The 26,328-nt window shown below is 38.4% G+C and overlaps 1 pseudogene; it reads left to right on the plus strand.

Moving 5' to 3' along the window:
* Positions 1-3,031: 3,031 nt before the first annotated feature.
* The window catches only part of LOC116639587, a 65,121-nt pseudogene continuing 41,824 nt past the window's right edge, over positions 3,032-26,328 (plus strand).

Below are 26,328 nucleotides of genomic sequence, written 5' to 3' on the forward strand. Positions count from 1 at the left end.
CCAGTAGCTTTCATCTACTCACAGGCCGAAGCCAGGTTGATCCAGTGACCCATGAAGCAAAATTACCAAGCATCACGCTACCAAGCCAGGCAGTCTGGGATCATATGGACTGGTTTGCACCTCTTAGGTAATGCAACTCTCACATTTGACTGGATTTTTCCTCGGGCCTATGGGCTGAGCATCCTCTCTCACTATATTTTGACCCTCTTCAAGGTGGGGTCTGCCACTTGAAACTAAGCGTTGATCAGATGGTCCACAATGTAGTATTATATAAATTTAGAATATTATCTTCCTTCCACCCTTTGTCTCATATTAAGTTACTTACATGATGAGATAGAGAGGTAGAGAGACTTATTTCATGGAGATATGTATAAGCCTCTTAGCTTGAATATCCCTAAAATTCTCTAGAAATTGTCACTTTGAAGTGTTTGTACTCACAGGGTATCACTAGTACCACCAAGACAATTAATTAATTTCTCTTAATCCAGTTAATTCCATATTATACCTTTTGAATGAGGGTAACATAAATTTGAGGTTTCTTCATGTAACCTAAATTACTTAGGAAACATTTTTGGTGGTTAATACTCATGACCTTTGGCAGTGCTACGGGTAAATGTCTAATGATCGGCTATGTGGGGGAAATAAATACACCTATTTGAAGCATTTGCCCATTTCTGTGGTGTAAATAGTCTGACCATGGCCAATTTCAAGCCACCTACATGAAATCACTAAAGGCAGAGTTGGAAAAAGATGTTTGGTAGCGGGGCGCCTGGGTGGCTCAGTCGTTAAGCGTCTGCTTTCGGCTGGGGTCACGATCCCAGGGTCCTGGGATCGAGCCCTGCATTGGGCTCCCTGCTCCGTGGGGAGCCTGCTTCTCCCTCTCCCACTCCCCCTGCTTGTGTTCCCTCTCTCGCTGTGTCTCTCTGTCAAATAAATAAATAAAATCTTAAAAAAAAAAAGATGTTTGGTAGCATACCATTATATAGTATTCCCACATGCAGATAGAATGGACGCACATAATCTCAAGAGCCTAGGGAATAGTGAAATATAGTAAAATAATCAGGAGTTGGAAATGTAGTGATACAATATAACATAGTAAGCATATAGTATTAACAGTAGTAATATTTTTGGTATTTTTAGACTTTTACAATTTTATTATTAATAGTATTACAAATAAAATGGATCACAAAACTACAAAATAAAGGTATTATTTTTAGGATAATTTATTTAACTGGACTATGTTTTACCTTTAATAATGACGATGTTTGACCACTAGCTCACAAAAATCCTGAAAATTTCACAATTGGCTCTTGCAAGTTGGTCTGATGGGGCTCGGGCACACACAATATTGCTCCTGCGGAGGAAATAGAAACCATCATGATGACTTGGAAGGGGTGCTGCATTGAGAGATGGCTGACCCAGGACGTTAACAGTGGTTAACGGCAAAGGTTCAGGAGCCTGGCTACCGGTGTCCAGACCCCAGCTTCTCTTGTGGCCTTGGACTTGGACAAGTAGCTTAACCTCTCTGAATCTCAGTTTCCCTTAAGGTAAAAAGGGGATTATACAGGAACCTAACTTACATGAATTTTGGGGTTTTAAATAAGATAATGTTTGCACAGTGGCTGTGCATAATAAGCAAACAATAAGACTATTAGCACCAAGTTTCGGCTAGGCCGATAAATGCTGTGTGATCATGGGCAATTTATTTCCTTCATCATTTATTCATATGTAGAATAAGGATTTAAATACAAAATTATTCCTAAATGCTTTTTAATTCTCAAATGCACAGTGATTAAGAACTAGAGCTTTTAAGTTAGATAGACTAAATTCAGATTCTGGTCCTCATTATACAAGTTGTGCAACTTTGGACAACTTAATTCATCTTTCTTACCCTGGATTTCTTCATCTGAAAGTCAAGAAGTAACAGAAGAATTTGTTGTACAGAATTTTTTAAGGTTAAAGTAAGGTACATCGTAACAAGGCCTTAGCTCACTGTTTGGCACACTGTGGGTGCTCAATAAAGCTAAGCTGTTTTATTAATAGTATTAATATTATTATAGTTTATAATGGTATTAACAGTGGTAGTATTTTCAGTATACCATATAGTATTAATATAGAATATATTATTAATGTACTATGTAATATATTACAAATACATAGTAATAGTATTGGTATTATTACTATCATTTATTAAAGATATTATTTAATATTATTAAAAAAAAGAAGATAGCAGGAAGGGAAAAATGAAGGGGGGGAAATCAGAGGGGGAGATGAACCATGGGAGACTATGGACTCTGGGAAACAAACTGAGGGTTCTAGTGGGGAGGGAGGTGGCGGGATGGGTTGGCCTGGTGATGGGTATTAAGGAGGGCATGTACTGAATGGAGCACTGGGTGTTATACGCAAACAATGAATCATGGAACACTACATCACAAACTAATGATGTAATGTATGGTGATTAACATAATAAAATTTAAAAAATATATTATTAACATTAATAATATTAGCATTATTAATAAGATGAGCACACAGATACAAACATTTTTTTTGTATATGATATACCTTCCAAGGGAAGGAAACATGTCCTAAGACATCAAAATTAATATCAATAATAAAATATATAATGTTAATAAAGTAGGTGCTATTATTGGGCATTTTCTAGGCATCAACCAGTGTAGTAAGTGCTTCACATATAATTTAATTAACCTCTTTGAATCTCAATTTCATTATTTATGAAATGACTTTAATATCTATCATGTAGAGTTATTGAGAAAATTATAAGTATTATTATAACATTCAACTCAGTGTCTGGAAAAAGTAGTCATGCAATAAATGATAGCTAGTAATAATAATTGTTATAATAGAATCTACTTTATGGGTTATAAGGATATATTTATACTTTTTGAAAAATGCTTATCATATTGCTTAGTGCATTATATATACTAATTAATAGAAGGTATTATGTGATAAAAATAAATGATGAAGCCAGCTCTCCGAGGGTCACCGACACCAAGAGAGCTCCCCGTTGACAATGTCTTCCATTAAGATCGAGTGTGTTTTGCGAGAGAACTGCTGGCGTGGGGAGTCTCCGGTGTGGGAGGAGGTGTCCAACTCGCTCCTCTTTGTAGACATTCCTGCAAAAAAAGGTTTGCCGGTGGGATTCGCTCAGCTAGCGCGTGCAGCAAGTGACTGTGGATGCCGCCGTCAGCTCTGTGGCCCTTCGCCAGGGAGGAGGCTACGTCGCCACCATTGGAACGAAGTTCTGTGCTTTGAACTGGGAAGATCAGTCAGCAGTAGCCCTGGCCACAGTAGATAAAGACAAGAAAAGCAATCGGTTCAATGATGGGAAGGTGGATCCCGCTGGGAGATACTTTGCTGGCACCATGGCCGAGGAGACGGCCCCCGAGGTTCTGGAGCGGCACCAGGGGTCCTTGTACTCCCTCTTTCCTGACCACCACGTGGAAAAGTATTTTGACCAGGTGGACATCTCCAATGGTTTGGATTGGTCCCTGGACCACAAAATCTTCTATTACATTGACAGCCTGTCCTACTCCGTGGATGCCTTTGACTATGACCTGCAGACAGGAAAGATCTGTACGTACTTTTTCATTATTCTTCTTAATACTGCTGGGATTTTTTTTTCATATGTGTGTAACTAGGAAGCTGCCTCTTCCTTGACTCGTATGAAAAGGCCCTTACTTGTCAAATAAAGAACTGGCTGATGTGATCAAAAAAAAAATAATAATAATAAATAAATAAATAAATAATAAATAAATAAATAAATAAAATAATAATAAATAAATAAATAATTGAATAAACAAATAAATAATAAATATAAATAAATAAATTTACCATTTACTATCAATTTACCATTGAGAATGGTTTGGTGGGTCAGGATGGAGGTCAGAGAACAGTCCAGAATACAGCTCCAAAGTGTTGTTGAAAAGAGCGGCTGTTGTGTTTTAATCTCTTGCTCCTGTGTTGGGGGTGGGTGGAGTGTGAGAATCTTTTCTGGGGGGCAGGGTCCAGCAGGGTTCCTGCAGCTGGAAAAGGGTTAGACATTGTCAACGCTGGCTTATGAGGTGTTACAAATGTAGGGTAGAGTTGTTAGGCTAGCACTGGGATGAGGTGGCAATGCTAATAATTATTCTTTCTAGTCTAATGGTATTGAATTAGGACAACTGTGTTCTTTGGGGGAATCTGTTGAAAGCCATGGATCTTTTGTCATTGTCATTTGTTTATTTGCTGATACCATGTCTCTTGGGATTTTAAGACACTTTTTGCTTCTTCAATGTGTACTGTCAACTGTAGCTCTAAAACATTGTCAGATTAATGATTCCAGTTTTCATCTCTCTGTGTTTATCCATTGCACTTACTATGAATCATTTTAATAATTCCTTAAAATACCATCCCCAAGTCAGTCCATATGGCCTTCTGATCTCATACTTAGTAATAAACACAAGGACATATGGTTATAAAATGAAGTCTTTCAGGATGCTCCAGTTCATTATTCTATTGCCCCTTAAAGGAACAGAGTGAGCTGATCCAAAAGGCCAGATAGTAAATAAGAGTGATCTCATCCTCTTGCTCAGCATTGGCTGCCCCCTCCTTGGGGAATAATTACTTAATAAACTCAGGCTGCCCCTTTCAATGGTTTTATATAACACAAGGATAGCTTTTTAGAACACATTCAGAATTAATGCTACTCTTATCTGAGATCAGAGAAGCCTAAATAGATCTGGTTCCATTGAGTGGTGTTGGGAAATCTGATTCTTGGTGAAGCATTTTTCTAGAACATCTGAGCCTAAGTTCAAACCCAGGGTGGAGTTCTCAACCAAATCAAACATCGTGATTACATTCATAGAAATATAAACCCTAGGGACAGACCCAGAAAGATAAATAAAATTACCATATAAGGGGCACACCCTTGTGCATACGCAAGTTGGTGGATATTGAGAAATATGAATATAAAATTTCAACAATCCTGGTCATCAAAACTACCAAGTAGAGTAATCAGGATATTCCATTTTGTTCATCAGATTTGAAAGGTAAAACAAATAATGCCCATGCCCTTAAAATTGTAGTGAGAGCGATTCTCCTTAAATGTTGCACATGAGAAAGTAAATTCTACCATCTTTTAAAAGGTTATTTCAAAAGAGGAATCAAACACCTCAAAATATATATAATATATATTCTTTGATACAGTAATTTCTTATCTGTGACACTGTGCCCTGGAAATGTAGAGAAATACATGATTATAAAATTTATAATCCTGAAAAAAATTTAAAACTACCTAAAAATCCAATATAACTTAGTAATAAAAGTAATGCTTTTGAAAATATTTTTATGGTATATAAATTACGATAAGGGTAAAACAATAAGGGTGAAAATTATGTAAGAGCTTTATGACTTCAGCTATATTAAAACCTGTGAAGAAAATATCTAAGAACGAAGTTATTTCTAGCTAATGGGAAAATGAATCATTTTTATTTGAGTATTTCTTTAATGTTCTCCATGGAGTGTATAATCGGAAAAATGAAAGTAATTTTTTAAAAAGGGTACTTAGCGCTCGTCTGAAAAAGCATCCTGAAATATATGTGGAGAGACACAATAGAGAAAACTAAGAACTTAAAGGGATATAAAATATTGGAGTAATTTGGGTTGACTTTTCCAGACTTGAAATCATTCTTTTCTTTCATTAATTGCAGAATTGCTTTTAAAAAATACTTCCAGTTTCAAATACCCAGAGAGCTCAGTTTGAGGTACATTGAGTCTAAGGGGAAAAAATTTTTAGTAAGAAGAAAAGATGTCATTTTTTAAAAGGGTGGTTTCAGATGGGTTTGGCACAATTGAAAATGTGTCTTTGAAATGTGTTTAGTATTTCCAGACAAGGAGGAACTGTCACCTCACATTGCTTGTGAATCATTGCACATCTGGTCCTCCTGCCCTGGGACAAAAAATGCAACAGGAAACATAGGACATTAAAAGACAGTGGATATTGTTTGCAATCAAATCTCAGATTGCTGTCTGCCTGCCTGCCTTCCTTCCTTCCTTCCTTCCTTCTTTCCTTCCTTCCTTCTTTCCTTCCTTCCTTCCTTCCTCCCTTCCTTCCTTCTTTCCTCTCTTCCTCCCTCCCTCCCTCCCTTCCTTCCTTCCTACTTCCTTCCTACCTTCCTTCTTTCCTTCCTTCCTTCCTTCCTTCCTTCCTTCCTTCCTTCCTTCCTTCATGCTTGCCATGTTTGAAAAAAATAGCAAATGATGTTTCACCACTCATGGGAACTTAGCATTGCAGCCTGATGTGGTATTACTCTGCACGCCCTGATCAACCAGCAGTTTTGTGGTTGTGATGTTAGGCTGTGGATGTGATGTTAGGCTTCAGGTAGTAGATCAACTTGGTCAGGTGAACTCACTCAACTCACCAGCCTCATCTCAATTTCTTTGAAAGTTTCTTGACTTATTTGAGTGCTAAAACCTAGAACTGGGTACTTTCCTTGCAGTTGAAATGCCACAATTTAGACCAACTAAACTTTAAAAATAAAGAAATAAAGCAGCAGTTTTTATCGGTAGGAATTATTGGTTTAGTTAAGGTTTCAGGTTGTTGGTTTGTTTGTTTTCATTATCATAAAGGTTTTTTGGAGTAAAATGGTTTTCTGTCCGGGCTGGAAGGGTTCAGTACCATTCAGGGTAATGGTATCTGTAGGCATAGGGAAAGGGCAAGTGTGGTGGAGTGGAAAATTTGTTTTCCTTTCTTTACAATCCCGCCTTCTTGTTTCCCTCCCTACTGTTGGGTGTCTCATACATAGAGTTTGTCTTTGCCCACCTTTGTATCTACTCATTTCAGAACCAATTGTTTTCTTTTCTTGGGACTTTAAAGATGAAAGAACATAGCTTGTCTTGACAAAACAAACAAAACAAAACAAAAACAACAACCAATATGACTTCCCCAATTGTCATTTTTCCTTCTCTTCCTTTATTTTTTCAATCACATACTAATGAACTCCTATTATACACCGTGCCAAAGAGCTGGATGGTAGGAATATAAGACAGAAGGAGGAAAATGATATAGCCATACTGTAATTTTAGTTCAGTATTAAAAATGAGTTGAAGAAAATTGAATACAGAAAGCCCATTTGGGATTCTTTTGTAATAATCCAAGCAAGGGATGACCATGGTCTAAACAATAGAGGTAGTATATATCATGGATAATTTTAAAAGTATATAAAAGCCTGAATCATGAGGACTTGGTAATTGATTGTGGTGTTGGGGAAAGGAGAAAGAGGCAGTCATGAAGACTGTGAAGGTTATGGCTTAAGCAACTGAAAGATTGATGGATGGCATTCATTGAAATTCAGAGAACAGATGAAAATGCAGTCTGTGGTGGGTGGGAATATGAATTCAGTTTTGGGAATGATGGGTATGAGATTTTGATCGGATATCCAAATGGCGATACCTAACATGAAATTGAGTATAAAGGTCTGATGCTCAGCACAGTATCTGGACTATAAACACATGGTTCAAAACATAAACATGACTGAAGTCATGGAATATATGAAATGAATATATGGAATCACCCAAGGAGAATATATAAATGGAGGGCCTGGGAGAGAATCCAGAGATACACCAAGGAAAACGTTCATTTCAAGAAGATATTAGTGTTCAAGAGGCAGTTGATGACTTTGTCAAACTCAGTTTCAGCAGTACAGTGGAAATAGGACCCAGATGGCAAGATGTTGAGAACCAAGCAGCCCAAAACATTAGGATCTCCATCAGGTGATGCATGTGCATTTTTGGACAAATTTAATTTGATAAGCTAAATACTCTAAGTTATTTTGGGAGAAGGTGGCAAATGCCATTTCTACTTGACAGCAAAAATATTCTCTTCTTTTCAGTTACTGTTTTTAAAAATTACGCCATTTTAATTCTTTATATTTCTGATGATACAGCCTGGTGAAGGGAACAGACTAGTTAATTAAGGATTTTACTGTGCTTCTCTGGGGTGCTTGGGTGGCTCAGTCAGTTAGGTGTCTGCCTTTGGCTCAGATCATGGTCCTGAGGTCCTCAGCTCCCTGTTCAGCAGGGAGTCTGCTTCTCCTTCTCCCTCTGACCCTCTCTCTCACTCGTGCTCTTTCTCTCTGTCTCTCTCTCAAATAAATAAAATCTTAAAAAAAGAATATTATTGTGCTTCTCAGTGTGAGCATTTGCTAAATTTCACATTATATAAAATCATTTGTTTCAAAGAAAGGAAAATAAATGGTTATTTCTTTTTATTGGGCATGAGGTAAGTGGTGTTCTCTAACTGAAATAAAATATTTAATTCTTTATCCTAAGCAGGCTCCTCGCCCAGCACAGTGCCCTACGAAGGGATTGATCTCACAACCCTGAGATCATGACCTGAGCCAAAATCAAGAGTTGGATGCTTAACCAAATGAGCCACCCAAGTGCCCCCTGAAATATTTAATTCTAAAGTAAAATGAAGAGATGCCTGGGTGGTTCAGTTGGTTAAGCATCTCCCTTCGGCTCAGGTACTGGGATCGCGTCCTACATCAGACTCTCCACTTCTCCTTCTGTCTCCTGCTCCCCCTGCTTGTGTCCCCCCACCAACAAATAAATAAATAGAATCTTAAAAAAAGTAAAGTACAATGAATAATGTGAGTTTACTCTGACAGAACAAATATATCCAGTCATTGGAGATTGACAAAGATTGGTAAACAAAGCAAAACACACAAATAGATCCCCACCTATATATCTTAAGGAACATAGGGTTTCTTAAAGAATAATGAACATTTAGTGGTTATTTGTTCTTCTTCTTTGAATAATAAATATTAATACAATATGGTTGAAGTAAATTACAGTATTTAGTTTTCCAAAGATGGCGTGGGAATATGTAGTTAAATGGAGAGTATGACCAGCTGTTTCCTCAGGATAGAAATATCCCAGAAGTAATTTAAAAATGCTTCTACTTTTACACAGGAAGATTCTGGAGGCAAGCTCACTTTATGATTACTTTTGAAATTTCATGGATATTGAATTCGTTCCAAAATTGACTGTAAGATTTCAAAGAGCAACATTTGCATTCCTTATTGAATTTAGAATCTGTCATTCTTCAAAATATTGGGTTGATGACTCAGAAAGGGCACATAGTCCCCTTTCTTTGCTTAAACAATGAGTTTTATCCAAAAATCTCAAAGTACTTTATACAAATTAACTCACAGTCCAATCCCTTTAATATTTTGAATGAAGATTAATGAGACTCCTATTCCACATATGGTAACATGGAGTTTCTGGAAACCTTGGATGAAGTGAATGAGACATGACATAGCTGCCAGCAGTTTGCAGATGAGCCAAGAATAGCAAACAAGATTTCTACTTAACTGTTCTAACCACCAGACACAGACACAAGAAATCATAGGTATTAAATAATTAAGACAACAGACTAAAACATGGTCTAGAAGGGGAAGTTTTTTACTCCAGGTCTACCTGTGTGTGAATCTGAACAAATCTCTAGATTTTGATGGTCTTGGAGGTTATCTGGGGTGAACTGATTTCTAAGAGTCCTTCTAGAACTGATATTCTAATTCTCTGCAGACCTCACTCTGGAGAAGAGGTCTTGCCTGAAAATAGAATGGTTGAAAATATTTGTGGAAATGGAGCTGTGGGACGTTCCTGTGCGTCTCTACATTCTTCTCCTTAGCAATATTTCCTGAATTCTGCCTCAGAACTAGCTCTCATTGTTTTTCAATTGCTATTTCCATAACTTCTTTCCAACAAAGTCAGTTTCAAATTAAGTCAGCTATGATATTCTCTAGATCATTATACAATTAGCCTCACCCTTTATCCTTTTCTCCAAGGAAAAAGAACATAGGTACATAAAAGCAGGGTGATTAGGAATGCAGGTTCTGGAATCATACTTACTAGGAATAAATCCCAGCTCGGCAATTTAATTGGTGTGTGACTTTGGAGGATCTATTGAATCGATCTTAGCTCCAGTTTCTTCATGTCTGAAAAGGGGAAGATAATATACCACCATTTATAATAACAAATAGGGCCACCTGGGTGGCTCAGTTGGTCCGGCATCCAACTCTTGATTTTGGTTCAGGTCACGATCTCAGGGTTGTGGGATCCAGCACAGCATCTGGCTCTGTGCTCCATGCAGAGTCTGCCTGAGATTCTCTCTCTCTCTGCCCACCGTCCCCTCCCTGCTCATGCTCTGTCTCTCTCTCTCAAATAAATAAATAAAATCTTTAAAAAATAATAGTAATAAATAGTTTGTGGGGAATAAATGAATATAAAGACTTTAGCATACCTGCTACATAGTAAATAGCCTTGCTTCTCTGTCTTTTTTCTTTCTTTCTTTCTTTTTTTTTCTTTTTGAGAGATACCTACCCAGACTCGATTGTATGCCATCCTTTGTTATCACGAGCTGGAAGTCCAGGAACTACATTTCCCAGAATTCATTGCCATCAATATTCTGGTTTAAAAATCTTTAATGAGATACATATATGTGAGATTTTGAAGGCAGAAAATAGATAGAAATTAATATAACCCCTCCCCCAGAGACAGGTGATGCATGGGCTTTAGTAGGAGACAAATACGAGGTTTTGCCAGTGGCTTTAATGAGATCCCCAAAGAATTACCATTTTAATGCCACAGGTAGCCAAGATCATTGGTGGTGGTCTCCAGGAATTTCAGTAACATCCTAATTTCTTGAAAGAAAGCAGTAGCTTCACTTAAATTTCACTTCTTTGTATCTTTCAACAGTTTTGTAAGGAACTAATTTTCTAAATTAAATGCCTTCCACCTTGAATGCTTTCTGTTTTCTTGTCTAGTTTCTGAATGAAATCTATGAGATTACTGAGTAAGAAAGACAGAAAATAATAATAACAATAATAACTTAATATTTAGGTCTTTACTCAAATGATATCTTTTTAATGAGTGCTTCCTGACTATCTGAAATTTCAACCCTGTTTCCATTTCCCTGCTCTTTGAAAATCTCCTTGGCATTTTTTTCACTTTAAAAAATAATAGTGATCTTATTTATTTTGTTTATTGTATTTCTTTCTGGGAAATTTAGCTCACAAGGCTGTGTATTTTTGACCCTTTGTCTCACTGTTCACCCTTCAGCCTTTCAAAAAAAAAAAAAATATATATATATATATATCTGGCATGTAGTAGGTGCTCAATAAAAATACTTGTTGGGGGCACCTGGGTGGCTCAGTTGGTTAAGTGTCTGCCGGTTGAAGGTCTGCCTTTGGCTCAGGTCATGATCCCGGGATCCTGGGATCAAGCCCCACATCACATCGAGCTCCGGGCTCGGCGGGGTGTCTGCTTCTCCCTCTGCCCCTCCCCACCTCGTGCTCATGCTCTCTCTCTCTCTCAAATAAAAAAATAAAATCTTTTTAAAAATACTTTTTGAATTAAAAAATGAAATGTTTATTATGTACCAGAGTTTATTCTAAGTGCCATATGTATATTATCTTGTTTGATATTTCTAAATAAACCTATCCAATGGCTATTACCATTATGCCTAATTTATTAGAGCAAAGACCTAGCCACAAAGGTGGTGGAGCAAAGGTGTGAACTCAGACTGACTCCCAAACCTGTACTGTTAACCATGACACCACATTGAATGAATACCTTCTCTTTTTTGGGTATGGGACTAAGTCCTCCATATTGTGTTGGAATTTCATAAGGATACCATGTGTTATGTGTATTTATTCCACTTATAAAATAAGAAAATTGAGGATTATAGAAGTTGAGCAGTTTTTACAAGGTGATACAGCAACTTAATGGCGCATTTCAAATCCTCTTGGGTCTGTCTGCCTCTCCAGGCTCAGGGCTATGCATCTACCAAACTAGGAAACATTTTCAAAGATCATCAGAAGCTTTTCTCTTGAATTCAGATAAAACATATAAAGAAAAATTATATTATATATACTGCCCATGAGTAAAACCAGAGAAATAGGTTTAAATCTGCATATGCTTTTATTAGAACAGACACATTTTAGCACAAGGGAGGTCTTCTTGTCAGATGTTAACATAATCTTGGTTATAGCATATTATTTTCATTAAGCAGTAACTGTTTCCAGGGTGTGAGCCTATTTAGCTTATAATAGGACACAGTGTAAATACCATGCCCCCAATTCCAAAGCTCAGCAAAAACAAAACAGCTGTCTAATATGAGGCATTTTTATAGGCTGAATGAACAGCTCACATTGTTATGGAAAGGCCAATTTTATGAAACCACACTTTAAAAAGCAAGTTGGGCCCTGCCTATTCTCCTTTCCTTTGTTAGGCAAAAAAAGAAGGCTTAAGATGTAGACAGCATTATCTCTTAAAATGTCTCTGGTTATGGATGAGATCCTCTCTTTGGAAGAGACCCTGCCCTTCATTCAGTAAATCATTTAAACATAGGAGGGAGAGTTTAGCAAAACAGAAGGATGAGATGCTGGAAATAGACGACACTGTAATTTCCATTGTAGGGGGCAGGGGACCTTATTATACAAAGCAGTAACAGCAGATGGATATTCTTTATTGACTGGAGTCACCCATTTGCACGCAAGAGGAGGATGTGATTTGGAAATGAGCTGTCCTTTCTCCCCACTGTTCCGTCCCCTCCCAAGATTCCCACACTCCAGTCATTAGAATATGCTAACTTGGAACTTCTTGAGGATGAGAAAAATGTTTTGTCTTCGTTAAATGCACATATACCTCGTTCCTCACTTTTATAGACCTAATCTAATGCAGTCATTAGATCAAGAGATCTCATGTGATATTTCTGTGACTCTGTCATGATCATGTTTTTAGTTCGGCAATTATTTGAGTTGCAGGGACAAAAGACCTTCCGTATACAAGAAAACATTTCTTCTCTGTGTAATAATACTGTTGTTGGATGTAGTCATGTCTTTGAGAGTTTTTATGAAATGGAAAATTGAAGTGATTAGGAATATGAAGTATAGTTTAGTATCTGGATGTGTAGAAAGAATCCTAGACTGGGAATCAGCAGACCTAAATCCTGACCTTGGTTCTTCCACTAATTAAGAGTGTAACCTCAGATAATTCTCTTAACTTTTCTGGTCTTCAGAGTCTTCTTCTATAAAAGATGGAAAGTGTATTATTTTATCTCATCACAAAAGAAAACACATGGACAAAGAAAAATATCAATATTTAGACAAATTGAAAAGCTTATTTAACAAGTCAGATTTTTATGTAAAAGTCACCAGAACAATTTCTTTATTTTATTTTATTTTATTTATTTGAAAAAGAGACAGCAAGAGCGAGAGACAGAACACAAGCAGGGGGAGTGGGAGAGGGAGAAGCAGACTCCCCGCTGAGCAGGGAGCCTGACGTGGGGCTCAATCCCAGGACCCTGGGATCATGACCTGAGCTGAAGACAGATGCTTAATGACTGAGCCACCCAGGTGCCCCACAATCTCTTTTTTCATTCATCCCAAGTCAATGATAACCACATGAAGCCAAGGACAGGATTGTTTATCTAATTTAGTAATTATTAATAATAATAATATCTGAGCTTAATTATGAGGACAGTTTAGTAAAATCAGAAGAGTTTGGGGTTTTGTAGTCTACAAACTACAGACTGTTGTATTTTCGTCTTATTTATAAGTATAGTGTATATTTACCTCCTGGAAATGAGAACTAGAATCTTTATTTGTTCTTATAAAAGACTAGCCCATCACAATGAGGGATGAAACTTTACAGAACAGGGCTAAGGATACATAAGATACGCCCCCACTGGAATAAAGTGTTAGCTAAAGCTGGAATTATGTTGATTTTTTTAATTTGGTAAAACCATTCAAATCAACTGGATTTATAGGAGATGACAGTTGGATAAACCTGACTACACAATAGCTTTGAGAAGCAAAAGATCTGTCCCTGATGAGATGAACACTGACTTGTCTGCCCCTTACCTTTCTGCCACCTCCTACAAGTACGGCAGTTTTGAACTCCGAGAAATATCTAAAGGAAGAGATGGTAAGGAAAACATGCACTGTATGGACTATACTTTCTATAAATTGGCCTCTTTGAATTTGTCAAATAGCTTGGAACACGTAGGTGGTGTGTGATGCTAAAATGCCTTCTCATGCTTTGGCATTAAGAATTGTCCATGGTTCCCAACTGGTGATAATGACAGGATGTGTTTGCACAATTTAAACTTTGGTGGAATACTTTCTTTGGAGGGAAACTTTGGGCAGTTTCCCAGGTTTGATTTTTTTTAATCACTAAAATATGCTTTTGACTTGAGGTAAATTAATTTGTGTTATTTGTGCTGCAATTAAATGTGTCCAGCTTGGCAATTATTTTCCTTCTCTTTAAAAAACATTCCTGTTTGTTTATTCTTTCTTTGTAGCTCGGAGGAAACCCAATCCACTTTGGAACAAGGCTTTTTAAGACATGGATGTAATTTGGTGATGAGATGGATCCACATTATTCCCATGACCTTTCCCACTTTCACCACCTCCCTTGTGCATTCATTTCATCAGAGGTGGAAATGTAAAACAATACAGTCAGTTATGTGTTAGGGGTCTCAAAAATACCCACCTTAAGCACTTTTTTAAAATCCAAATAGACAACATGAAAATATGCTGACTTAAGAGTTGTTAAAATTTACCAACCTCCCACACTTATACAAAAATACTATAATCCTTGTAAAGGAGTAAATTGCAATCATTTTTTCGGAACATGTTTTTAAATACTTTGAGAAAGCTTGTGATAAACTCAAAATGAAGTCTAGAAATTAGTAAGTTATTTGAGTGATTCAAATAGCTCTATAACTTTACTTGCATTTGTTTCATTTTTATATTATCAGAATAGCGTTGCTTATCCCACAGTATGCATGAGGACTAACTCAAGGAAATAACTAAGATGCAGTAGGGTTTGTTCTTAGCTTTTGTAGCTTTATGGAGGAACACAATGGGAAGTGGGAAAGAGCATCTCCTAAGAGAGACTCCAGGGTGTTGACCATTATATTTCTTATATTTTTGTTCAGTTACTACCTTGAATTTTAATTCATACAATGAACTGACTTAAACACCTACAACATCTGAATTCTTCGTGGACATGTAATCTCAGGCCACTTTTTTACTAGATTGAAGAAGTCACAGGGTCTTTATACAACATTTTTCCTACTATAAACGCTTTTCTGGGCCTATCTCTGCCACTAAATAGTAGACCTAAATTTTCTCTCTACACCCTCTGGATAACAGTTTTATCATTGAGAAAGAGCAAGACAGGAGTAGCAGACTAATTCATCCCAACATTTTTTTCAGCAACTCTTTCTATTCTTCAGATGGAATTTTGCATGGAAACGCATTGACAAATATTTTTTTTAAGTAGCATTGTTTTAAAGGCACAGTGTCTCCCTAGCAGATGGACGTGGGGCACTGAGACCAGGTCTCTGGATAACCCAGTTAAAAAAAACTCTAGCAGAAATTTGCTTTAAGATTTTGACTATGGTATCTATAAATTATGTTCAAATACATCAGCAGATACTATGTGGGGGAACATATATATTATTTGTTTAGCCTGCAACCCCTATGCTTCTAGTATTTCATCCAGAATGTCCAATCTGGAGATCATCAGTGAATGTGCTAATCAAGGATGCACAGTCTAGAACTGGATCCTGGACCTCAGGAAGCTTATCCTCCAGAAGCAGTGACTTTGTTCTGTTACTTGTGTTAGATCGATCACTGCTACTTTAATAATTAATATACTGGATGTCAGAAATGGGGCATTTATGGGTGAAAATAGCAGATTGTTGACAAGAATGATTCATGTTAAAAGTGATTTTTTATTACAGAAATGTAAATATTCAACATGTGTGTCTTGGCTAAAATATTTAGAAGACACTTTCCACACATGCATGAACAAAAAGAACTCAAAGAGGTTTTGTAGCCTACACCCTTGGGAAAGATGTCCTAATCTAAATCCCCAAAGATTCCTGTGTCCAGCCTTGGATTCTGGAGGATTCTGGTTGTTTGATTCAGCTGTAACGGTGACAATTCTGGCTCTGGAATGTTGTTATGTCTGCTTCTAGAGTATTGCTCTGTCTGCCTCAAGCGAACTTTTCTTGCAATTGGTGAAAACAGTATCTAAAAGGACCATGAGCTGAGACATCCTCAAGCCAACAGAGTAAGGTGCATAAATAGTTTTGTTTTGGCTTTCTAAGCATTGTTTTATATGTGTTTTGCTTGCATATTTGGCAGAATTTAGACTGAGACCTCATTTCATTGTAACTAGTAGCAAGGCTATAGGTGAAGTAGATAGCTCTGACTCAGCTCAAAGTCCATTGTGGGTCACTAGCAGAGACAAAATAGTTATTCATAACCAAGTAGGCTCAACTCCATTTACCATTGTCTCTCATTGCTAGAAACTTCTTTGATTTGAAAAATAAGAGCACAATGGGAAAATATTTATATACCCCCTCAAATGATATTATTTACCTTTGACCCTGACTTAATCATTTATGCCTGTGATTTTCCTGAAATAACTTGTTTTGGTGCCAAGAGAACTGTCAGAATCAGCTGACAGCTACTTTTGAAGCATTTAATAGGTGCTATTTACTCTAGAAGAAAAATATGTGATCTTTTTCTTTAACAACTTTAATATTTTATTGGAGAGATAAGATACTTACATAGAAAAATTACTTGTAAAATATAAGGAGGTATATAGTGAATGAAAAAAAAATGAATGATAAGGAAATAAATACAATAATAATTCAAAGAGAGAAACCTGTGGCAATTGTGACCAAGAAAGATTTGAGTATTGAAGCAGGTCTATCGTATGTGTGAGATTTAGACAGGGCTTAATACAGGCAGGAACTTATTCTAATGGCCTCTGGGAACAAAGACAGGCTAGGTTGAACTTGTGAACTCTCCTGAAATGCAGGTTAAAGAGCTCAGATTCTAAAGTATGTTTGATATATTTTTCTGCCATAAATCCCTTTTGTTCTGGGAGGGAGGAAACCTAAAACTTTTTGAGAGCGTAGAAACCCTACCCTGGCAAAGTGTTCCTGGAAGGTGTGTTGCACTTCTGTGAGATTTAGTGGATGAGGAAGATGAGCCTTCACACTACAGGAGCTGACAGGAAGTTAGCCCCCTTCTCCCACTCTTCAGGTACTTGCTAGGAAATAACTTTTGGTCATTTTCCCAGGACAAAGTAAAGGCTGAGATTTTGAAATTAACCTGGCCAGTGTTTTCCCAAGGTAGGAAGCTAGCACTGAAGTTAATGAAGGATCAGAGGGCAGAACTCAGAGGCATCCTCCCCTGACAGACCGACACTGACATTTCAAATGTTTGCGAAGCTCACCTATCTCTCCTCCCTGTAACCCATCACCTTCTACCACCTCTCCCTAATCTCTGTTTTCCTATCTCATTAATCAGAAAAGTCTGATTCTACCTAAAGTCGATGGGCAGGGTTGTAAATTCTTCCATGTTCCAATCAAACATGCAAAGACAAAGTGACTTCTTTACTTCTCTATAACGAGTTTGATCTCCTTCATGAGCTCCCATCTTACTAAGTAGATGACTTAGAGAGATAAATTTATTCCAGCTAGGTATTCTCACTCTGATTTAAAAATGTAAACTATTTTTCTGCTAGGGTGGCCTCAGTAATACACAATAGATCAGAGTTCTTGCACGTCTTCTCTTTCTTTCCAAGAGAACAGCTGAGATTATGGCAGGAGGGTAATTTACATGGCATCACAGCAAACTAACACGGTTGCGTTAGCTGGAACCATTGGGAAGCAGATGCTGAAATGATAGGAGTCCAAGAGATTGATTTCAAGAGGAAGCCTGTGTGAACTGAAAGGGGGAGGAAGCAGGACTGGAGAGGGAAGGCCTTCAGACTGCAGGTATGGTACCTGTGTCCTGGAAGTGGGGAGGAAGCAGGACCAGGTAAGAAGACCACATGCAGATATGACAGAAGCCGTGGCCCTGCCAACCCCACAGCAAGCTCTCAAGGAGAGATTCACTGTTAGCGGGATCTCTTGTTGGGCAGAAATAACCAGGCCCTGGTACCCCTGCTGTGATGAGTCATGACAAGGGGCTACCCAGGAAGAGAGAGCTCTTGTCTCAAAAGGCAATGATACTGAAGGGGGCTGTCAGCTGACTACCCTCTTTGCAACTAGAGAGTTCTATCTGAGTGGCACCCTGCCATCACTACCTCAAGTTCTTTGGATTCTTGGGTTTTTATTGGTCTCAGTCTCAGCTGTCTTCTTTCCTGACAGATGACACTGATGAGGGGCAACTGGTACCATTCCTGGGGAGTCTGTCACTTTTCTTCTCATGAGGCTGGCATAACTTGAGGTCTTTTCTTCTCTGCCTTAATGAGGACTCATCAATCTTTCCTGGAAACTTGGCCGCACCTTGACTTTCAGTACGCTGTCATACTGTCTGGCAAGATCCCCAGAGAGCTCTTAAATAACTTTTGCATATCCTCACGGTGGGGCCCCAAGGGAATCCCTGAATACATGACACATAAAAATTGGCAGCAGCAGAGTTGCCATTTAAGACACTGAATGCCATGTTGAATGGGAATTGGAAATTTTTTAGCACAAGCCTGTCCCAACTATTCCATGGGACATTTACACCAACGAACCAACAAACAAAAACAAAACCCACAAACAAAACAAAAAAAAAACCAAACCCAAACTAACAAACAAAAATTCACTCATTGATCCAAAACTCCAATGAGACCAGGTGCCCGACATTTTCACGTACCTCTGTATATTTAAGCTCGGATTCTCCCCTTATGTAATCACAGTGAATAATCCCACCTGGTGCAGCAGCTATCTCCAGGTTGGGAGAGAACGGCTTGCCAGGAGATAAGCTTTCATTGTCCAAAAGGAAGTAGAGATAAAGCTCATCCCCTGCTGGCAAGACCCCCAACCTCTCTATCCTACTTTCTCTCTCTGATTTTGACCTGCACAAGGGAGCTTAGGATACACTTCTAATCATCTGATGCCCTTTGTTCTCTTCACCTTCTACTTCACACCATATTGGGATCTGAAAAGGGTAGGCTTTGGGCTCTCTATTCCCTATTTTTCATAACCTACTTCCCCCATACCTAGCCCTGTAATGTGCTGAGTGAACCTGCCTTTTGCTAGATTCAAAAGAAATTTTAAGAAGTGTTAGAAAATCCTTTCTTACTCAACAAAGTCCAGTAATACTACTTTTGTCATACTAAAGAGATCGAGAGTATTAGGGTTCATTCACTTATTCATTCTGTAAGTATTTATTAGGTACATACTATGTGCTAGGCACTCTTCTACTTGCTAAAACAGAGCAGTAAAGAACAACAACAAATGAAGTCACTCTTCTCATATAACTTAGAGTCTAGAGAATTTAAAACTCAAAGCTGATGAAGGAAACTTTGGTCCAGGCAGTATCTGCCCTCTCCGTTGCTCATGTGATTAGCCTCATGGTTCCACTTTGTGGTAGCTTACAAGAAAACAGAACATCATGTGGGGTTGAGGCATGAAAAATAGAGATTTGATATTTGGGAAAATATATAGTTGTTTCAAAGAAATAAGTTCTTTATATGGATGTTACCAAATCCTTTGTCTGCAAATAACAAACCCAAGGTATTGTTTAAAAAGGGAATTATTATTTTAAAAGGTAGGAATAGGAAAGAATCAGGAATATCGAAGAAAACAGAGAGGATCCATAATACTTGAAGAAATAAAGCCTTCCATAATTGTATTAGATCACACTTCATGTCACCAGGAACATAAATGCCCTGGTAGAAATTTCAGTGTGTTGCACTTGGCTTTGACTCAATTATCAATTGATTTATGCAACAACTCTTTGTTGGTCACCTACTATGTGCTAAGGACAGTGCAAAGCTCTGGTAACATAATGATGTATGAAGCATGCTCTCTACCCTCAAAGAGCTCAAGTAATGAGGAGGAGAACCTACAAAATTACCAAAATAATAAGAAATATAATGGAGATATGGAACAAGGTCACTCAGTAGCACTGTTTGCCTAGTGAATTCAGAGCAATCTTCATAGAGGTGGCAATGACTATGTTCTAATGTGAGTTAAAGCAATTTTCTAGCTGACAGATCCAAGAGTGAACAGCATTCTGAACAAAAGGATTAGACTTTGTATAGACCTAGGGGCCTGTGAGTAGCTTTGGATTCGAAAAGAGGTTATGGTGAGGGTTTTGTGTCTAAAAAAAGAAGATAGACCACTTAAAGAGTTTATAATTTTCCAAAAGTACTGGATAGCCAGCACAAATTTTGAGCAGGGAGGTAATATAGATATATATTTTAGAAAGATCACTCAGACAATTGAGTACTTCAATTCTTCTCAAAGTTTAGTGGGCATCTCAATCACTTAGAGGGCTGGTTAAAACATAGATTGCTGGGTTTCTGGTTCAGCACGTGTTGGGAGGGACCCATGATCTGCACTTATCACAAGTTCCCATGTGATCCTGAGACTGCACATCTCAGGATTGTACCTCCAGAACTACCGAGTAGAGCACAGAATGAAGTCAGGCAGGACCAAAGAAGGGGCCGTAATTAATGTCATGTCTCCTTCTTATCAAAATTTTTTCCTCAGGGCACCTGGGTGGCTCAGTTAAGTGTCTGACTCTTAATTTTGTCTCAGGTCATGATCTCAGGGTCGCGAGATCGAGCCCCACGCCGGGCTCTGGCTGGGCATGGAGCCGGCTTAAGATTCTCTCTCTCCCTCTCCTTCTGCCCCTCTCCCTCCATGCCCGGGCACTCTTTCTCTCTCTCTTAAAAATTTTTTTTTTTTTACTCAGTCCTGTCAATACCTTTTTAAAAAGTTAATTTTTGCTATTTCCCATTAGTGAACATTCTTTAGGTTGTAGTCCTTTTCCAAAGAAACGCATTATCTGCAGTCTTAGGAGACAGGGAAAGAACAGAGGAAATAAGGAAAAACATACTGTGGTTCAAAACAATTCTTTTAAAGTGAGGCGTCTTCTGCTCTCTGTTTTGTAGCTACGGAGAAACGTTGGGCCTGAGCTGTTTCATGAAAGACAGCGGTGTGTACGATGACCTTGGAACCAGACAAACATCTGTTCATATGAAACACTGAGCAGGTCACTAATCTGCCTCAGGATCAGCCTCCTCGTCCGTAACGTGTAACTGGGAACCTTGTCCTCTCAAACTTAGTGAAGCAATAAATGAGATCACATAAATTAAATGCAGATACAAATTAGGCGGGCAGATTATAATGACTCCTCTCCGCTTTATGACTTAAGTAAAATTAAAGCCTGTGTGCCTGTGTGTGAGCGTGTGTAATACGTGTGCGCCTGTGCATGCGCGTGCACGTGTCTACACACACTGGAGGAGAAGATAGATTGAAGTCAGCGGAACTAGAGGCAGGGTAATGATTTGATGTAATTTCTCTTTCTTATGGATAATTTTACTCCATCTCCCCAGTTCATCTTTGCCATCTCAGTGAAAGTTATTTAGATTATAGCCCTTTTTCCAAAGAAATGCATTATTTACATTCTTAGAGGTCAGGAAATATACATAAAAACATATGTGTGTGTGTGTGTGTGTATATATATATATATATATATGAATATTTGCTTTGTTCTTTGTTTTCTTTCTTTTTGGTCCTATAAAGAGTGAGCACCAGATGGGGGTAAACAGCAGCAGGGTTAAATTTTTTATTTTTTTTTTTCACCTGCAGTGCCCATGAATTCCCTAAATGTTTTGACTTACCTCTTAGCTTTCTTGGGGTTAACTGTACTTAAACCATGAAGTCAGAGAATGATGTCAGCGCCCCCCCCCCCCCCACAGGAACCCCCTGCACACACTCACACCATTTCTCTGCTCTCTGTCCTGGGAACCTGGAGGAGTCTTTGTTCTTCTGGGTGGGTGGGCTCTTTGGAGGTCATTAAAGCCTTAATGAGCTTTGCTTACAGGGGACAGTAATACCGTGCCTGGTCGTCAGGCCGGGACACTTGCTCCCTGGCTTCCCATCTGCAAAGATGGTCCTAGTTCTGTGAGCCCAGAGTGCTAGGCTGCTCCTCTCATGACTCAAAAGGTAAAGAAAGACAAAAACCACTTGCACACGATATAGTTCAGCCCTGAGAGTCTGACTCTTGCCAAGGACATACCCCACACAAATGCTTACTGGACTTTTTACTATTCCCATTCAGAACCTGACACGTGAGCCACAGTCAGTTTGCTTGATTGCTTCTGGATGTCATTAGTTGAGTCATTTTTAATCAGATAATGTCATGCGTATTCCCATAAGAGACTCTGCCATTGAGGAGCTGTGGTCAGAAAGAGTACAGCAAACGTCACCAGTTATCTAAGGCGGCTGTGATGTGGTAGAAAGATTATTGGAATTGCCTTTCTAAAAAGCTGGTTCAGTCCGAAATCTGCCCAGTGATTTAGCGGAGTGAACTGGGGCACGTTGTGAAATCACCTCATTTCCTCCTCTGTTAGGAGGGCACAGGGATACTACCTTACCGCGGCAAACCCAGGGAGAGAATCTATGGGAATGTATGTTATATAATCTATTACAGGTGATGTATTCTGTATCATACACAGTGTATTATACGTTATAGAGATATTACATCATTCACCCTGTACTCTCAAACTCCTATGACCACCTAATCCCAGCCATAATTTCCTCTTTTCTGTTAGAAGCGCAATATTTAGACCACAGTGAAGTCTCAGTGAGAAAATAGATGTGAAATGACTTCGTGAACTTTAAAATATGGCATCTGAGTATGACTTATTACTTTAATATAAGCATAATATAAAGTTGTATGTTCTGTTACATAAAAATAGGGTATATTATTATGTACTATGCATTATACATCAATATATGAAACATTAATACATGTATTATTTTAATATATATTATTATGTGGGGCGCCTGGGTGGCTCAGTCGTTAAGCGTCTGCCTTCGGCTCAGGTCGTGATCCCAGGGTCCTGGGATCAAGGCCCTCATCAGGCTCCCTGCTCGGCGGGAAGCCTGCTTCTCCCTCTGCCACTCCCCCTGCTTGTGTTCCCTCTCTCGCTGTGTCTCTCTCTGTCAAATAAATAAATAAAATCTTTAAAAAATATATATATATATAATTATGTATTTTATTAAATTAGCATGTAATATACATATAATACACTATATATAATTATATATTATATATTAGGGTGTATTATTTATGCATAATTGCTTCTTATTTTTATTCAATATTATTATAAACTAAGTGTTTCAGACAATCTGACCATGGGATGATGCAAAAATCATTTTAAAGTAGCTTTTAATTAAAGAAAAATTTTTATTATTGAAGTATAGTTGACCCAAAATGTTATATTAGTTTCAGGTGTGCAACATTGTGATTAGCTAATTCTATACATTACACAATTCTCATCATGGTAAGTGTAGTTTCCATCTGTCACCATACAATGTTATTACAATATTATGGACTATATTCCCAATGCTGAGCTTTTTGTCCCTGTGATTTATTCACTTTGTCACTGGAAGTTTATACCTCTTAATCCCCTTCACTTATTTTGACCAACCCCCACTACCCTGGCCACCACTAGTCTGTTCTTGAATAATTCCTATCACTCATAATGTCAAGAAGACAGGTTAAAATTAATTAGTTCTAAAAATTTTTAATTCATGTGGACCTGCCTCTCGATTCATCTTCAGCTTGAGGGAACTTTGAGATTAATTATCCCTTGTACCTTACTTATCATCATCCATGTGTGACGTGTGCTGTAAGTTCTATACTTGATGTTTGAGCACGTAAGCTCTTCCCACCTCCTAGGCCATCTCTCCACAATTAAGGCACAGTGTCAACAGTGGCAGCAGGGGACTATAGAACCTTTGTCAGGGGAAAGATCTATGCATTTTCTGATATTACTATTGAAAGAACATCTTTATTACAACACTAACAGAAATCATTAGACATTAAAACTGAACCTTACGTAAGTTTCTACCATCCATCCATTTGCAGGAGCCAGAAGAATAGGCATCATCTTTGACATTTTTCTCTACTTCACTTCAACATCAAATTTATTGTCAAGGTCAGTCAATTTTTCCATCTAGAAATGTACGTAATCACCCTTTTCTTTCAACCTCTGCTATGACCACCTACCCCCCAGCCACTATTGCCTCCCCTCTGGTCTGTAGCATTGTCTGCTGAATATTCTCTTCTCATCCACTCTGTTCTTAGTGCAGTGATTTTTTTCACTGTAGAAATGGGAATATATCAACCCTAACCTCCACTCCTTCCTTTCACTCTTCCCAGTCCCCATAAAGGCTTCTCCTTATTCTTTTTTTTTTTTTTTAAAGATTTTATTTATTTATTTGACAGAGAGAGAAACAGCGAGTGAAGGAGCACAAGCAGGGAGAGTGGGAGAGGGAGAAGCAGGCTTCCAGCCAAGCAGGGAGCCCAATGTGGGGCTCGATCTCAGGACCCTGGGACCATGACCTGAGCCGAAGGCAGACGGTTAATTACTGAGTCACCCAGGCGCCCCAAGGCTTCTCTTTATTCTTAAGGTAAAATGCCAAACTTTTAATTCACTTTACTAGCCTTTGAATTGGTTGCCCCACCTACCTCTGAGTGTCCCCTACACTTTGTTCTTCCTTGCTCTATCCTCATGTAATCCTTACTTTCCCTAATTGTTCCCATGTACCAAGGTCCCTTCCCTTCTGCCATCCTGTGTTTGCACATGCTTCTCCCTCTGCCTGGAACCTCCCTCATCCCAGACCCCTTAATATCTGGCTAACATCTATTCATCCTTCACATTGTCATTTATGTAACTTCCCCTGGAAACTGTCTCTAAACACAAGTCCTCTTTTTAATGCACTACATAACTAAAGTAGTAACTCTGATCACCACTGGATTTCATTTCATTAATTTCTGTTGCCTCTAGCAATTATAGACTAGCAATTAGACTATTCCTTCTTACCACGAATCTCCAGCACAAAACAAAAGATCTAATTGGGACACTCCTGGACAAGTCAGGATGAGTTTGTTACTCTAGCATGCACTCAAAATTGTGTTTAAAAATGAAGTTTGAGGATTAAAGTCCTTTGGTTCAATATGTTGTGTTCGTTACAGATGCTTAATTACTAAGATCTTAAACCTATCTCTTTTTCCTTCAAATTAACAGATGAAATATTTTCTTCCCAAAGTTAATTGCTTTGTGTCATTTTCATAAATTTCCCTTACTGGAGTTTCAGTTTCCTAGCTGGTAGAATTCCTTACAAAGTAACTTTTTAAATAAAATTTAGTGTTTTTGAAGGAAGGAGTTCATACCCCAGTTCTGCTATTTCCTATATGACCTTGAGGAAAAACTCAGTATGTTCTTCCATCTATAGATCTAATCATTCCAGATTCACGGGATTATGATAGCAATCAGATACAATCCTGTATATTACTGATGGCTACCAGAGGGGAGGTGGGTGGGGAATGGGTGAAATAGGTGAAGGGGATTAAGAGCACACTCATCGTGATGAGCACTGAGTAATGTATAGAATTGTTGAATCACGGTATCATATACCTGAAACTAGTATAACACTGTATGTTAACTATCCTGCAATTAACGTAATTTTAAAAAAATCTAAAATCCTATTTGCCATAGAGTAGATGCCCAATGCATGTATGTGTCCCTCTTCCAGTTAGGAAGTTCCTCAACTGGAAGTGTGAAAAGCACCCTCCTTTGCTTGTGTTCATCTGTGGCAGCCATGGTTGGCTTCTCTTAAGGAGAGCGAGTATTTCTCTTCATTGCCCACTCTTAACCTGAAATCTTTGTGATTTGTAAAGAAGTCATTGTATGTCACTTCCCAGAGAATACTTCAAATGAAATCATGTTTTTGTTCTCTCAGACATATCTAAAATAGTTTTGGGCTTTCTGGTGATTTTATTAGGAGATGTGCGGTGTTCATCTAAGCCATTATAAGCAGCATGGGGCAGAAGGCCATGTCCCAGCTGCAGAGAGAGCAAGACTCTCTCTGTTTCAGGTGAAAGCCCCATGTCTTTGTTTCCACGAGACTTCATGGGAAGGTTCTGAGGCAGTATTTATTTGGTTTATGGCAACCTCTCAGATGTACTGCATCTGCTTTGCAGTAAAGGATGTGGGGCTCCCTTCTGGTAACGTGCTGCCTGCCGCAGACAACAGGCATGTTTGTCCTTCTCGGCTTTGATCTTTTTCGCCTCATATCTAAATGAAGGCTCTCTTGTGCCTTCAAAGCTAAGTGGCTTGTTTGGCTTCCAGTTACAAACAACTCTGCTCCTGCTGCCAACTGGGCTCCCCAATCTTTGCTTCCATTCTAGCTCCTGCAGTGGGAGCGTTGCAGGGAGCCAAGAT

The sequence above is a fragment of the Phoca vitulina genome, unplaced genomic scaffold, assembly GCF_004348235.1.
Source record: "Phoca vitulina isolate PV1807 unplaced genomic scaffold, GSC_HSeal_1.0 scaffold18, whole genome shotgun sequence".
In the NCBI taxonomy this organism is placed as follows: domain Eukaryota; kingdom Metazoa; phylum Chordata; class Mammalia; order Carnivora; family Phocidae; genus Phoca; species Phoca vitulina.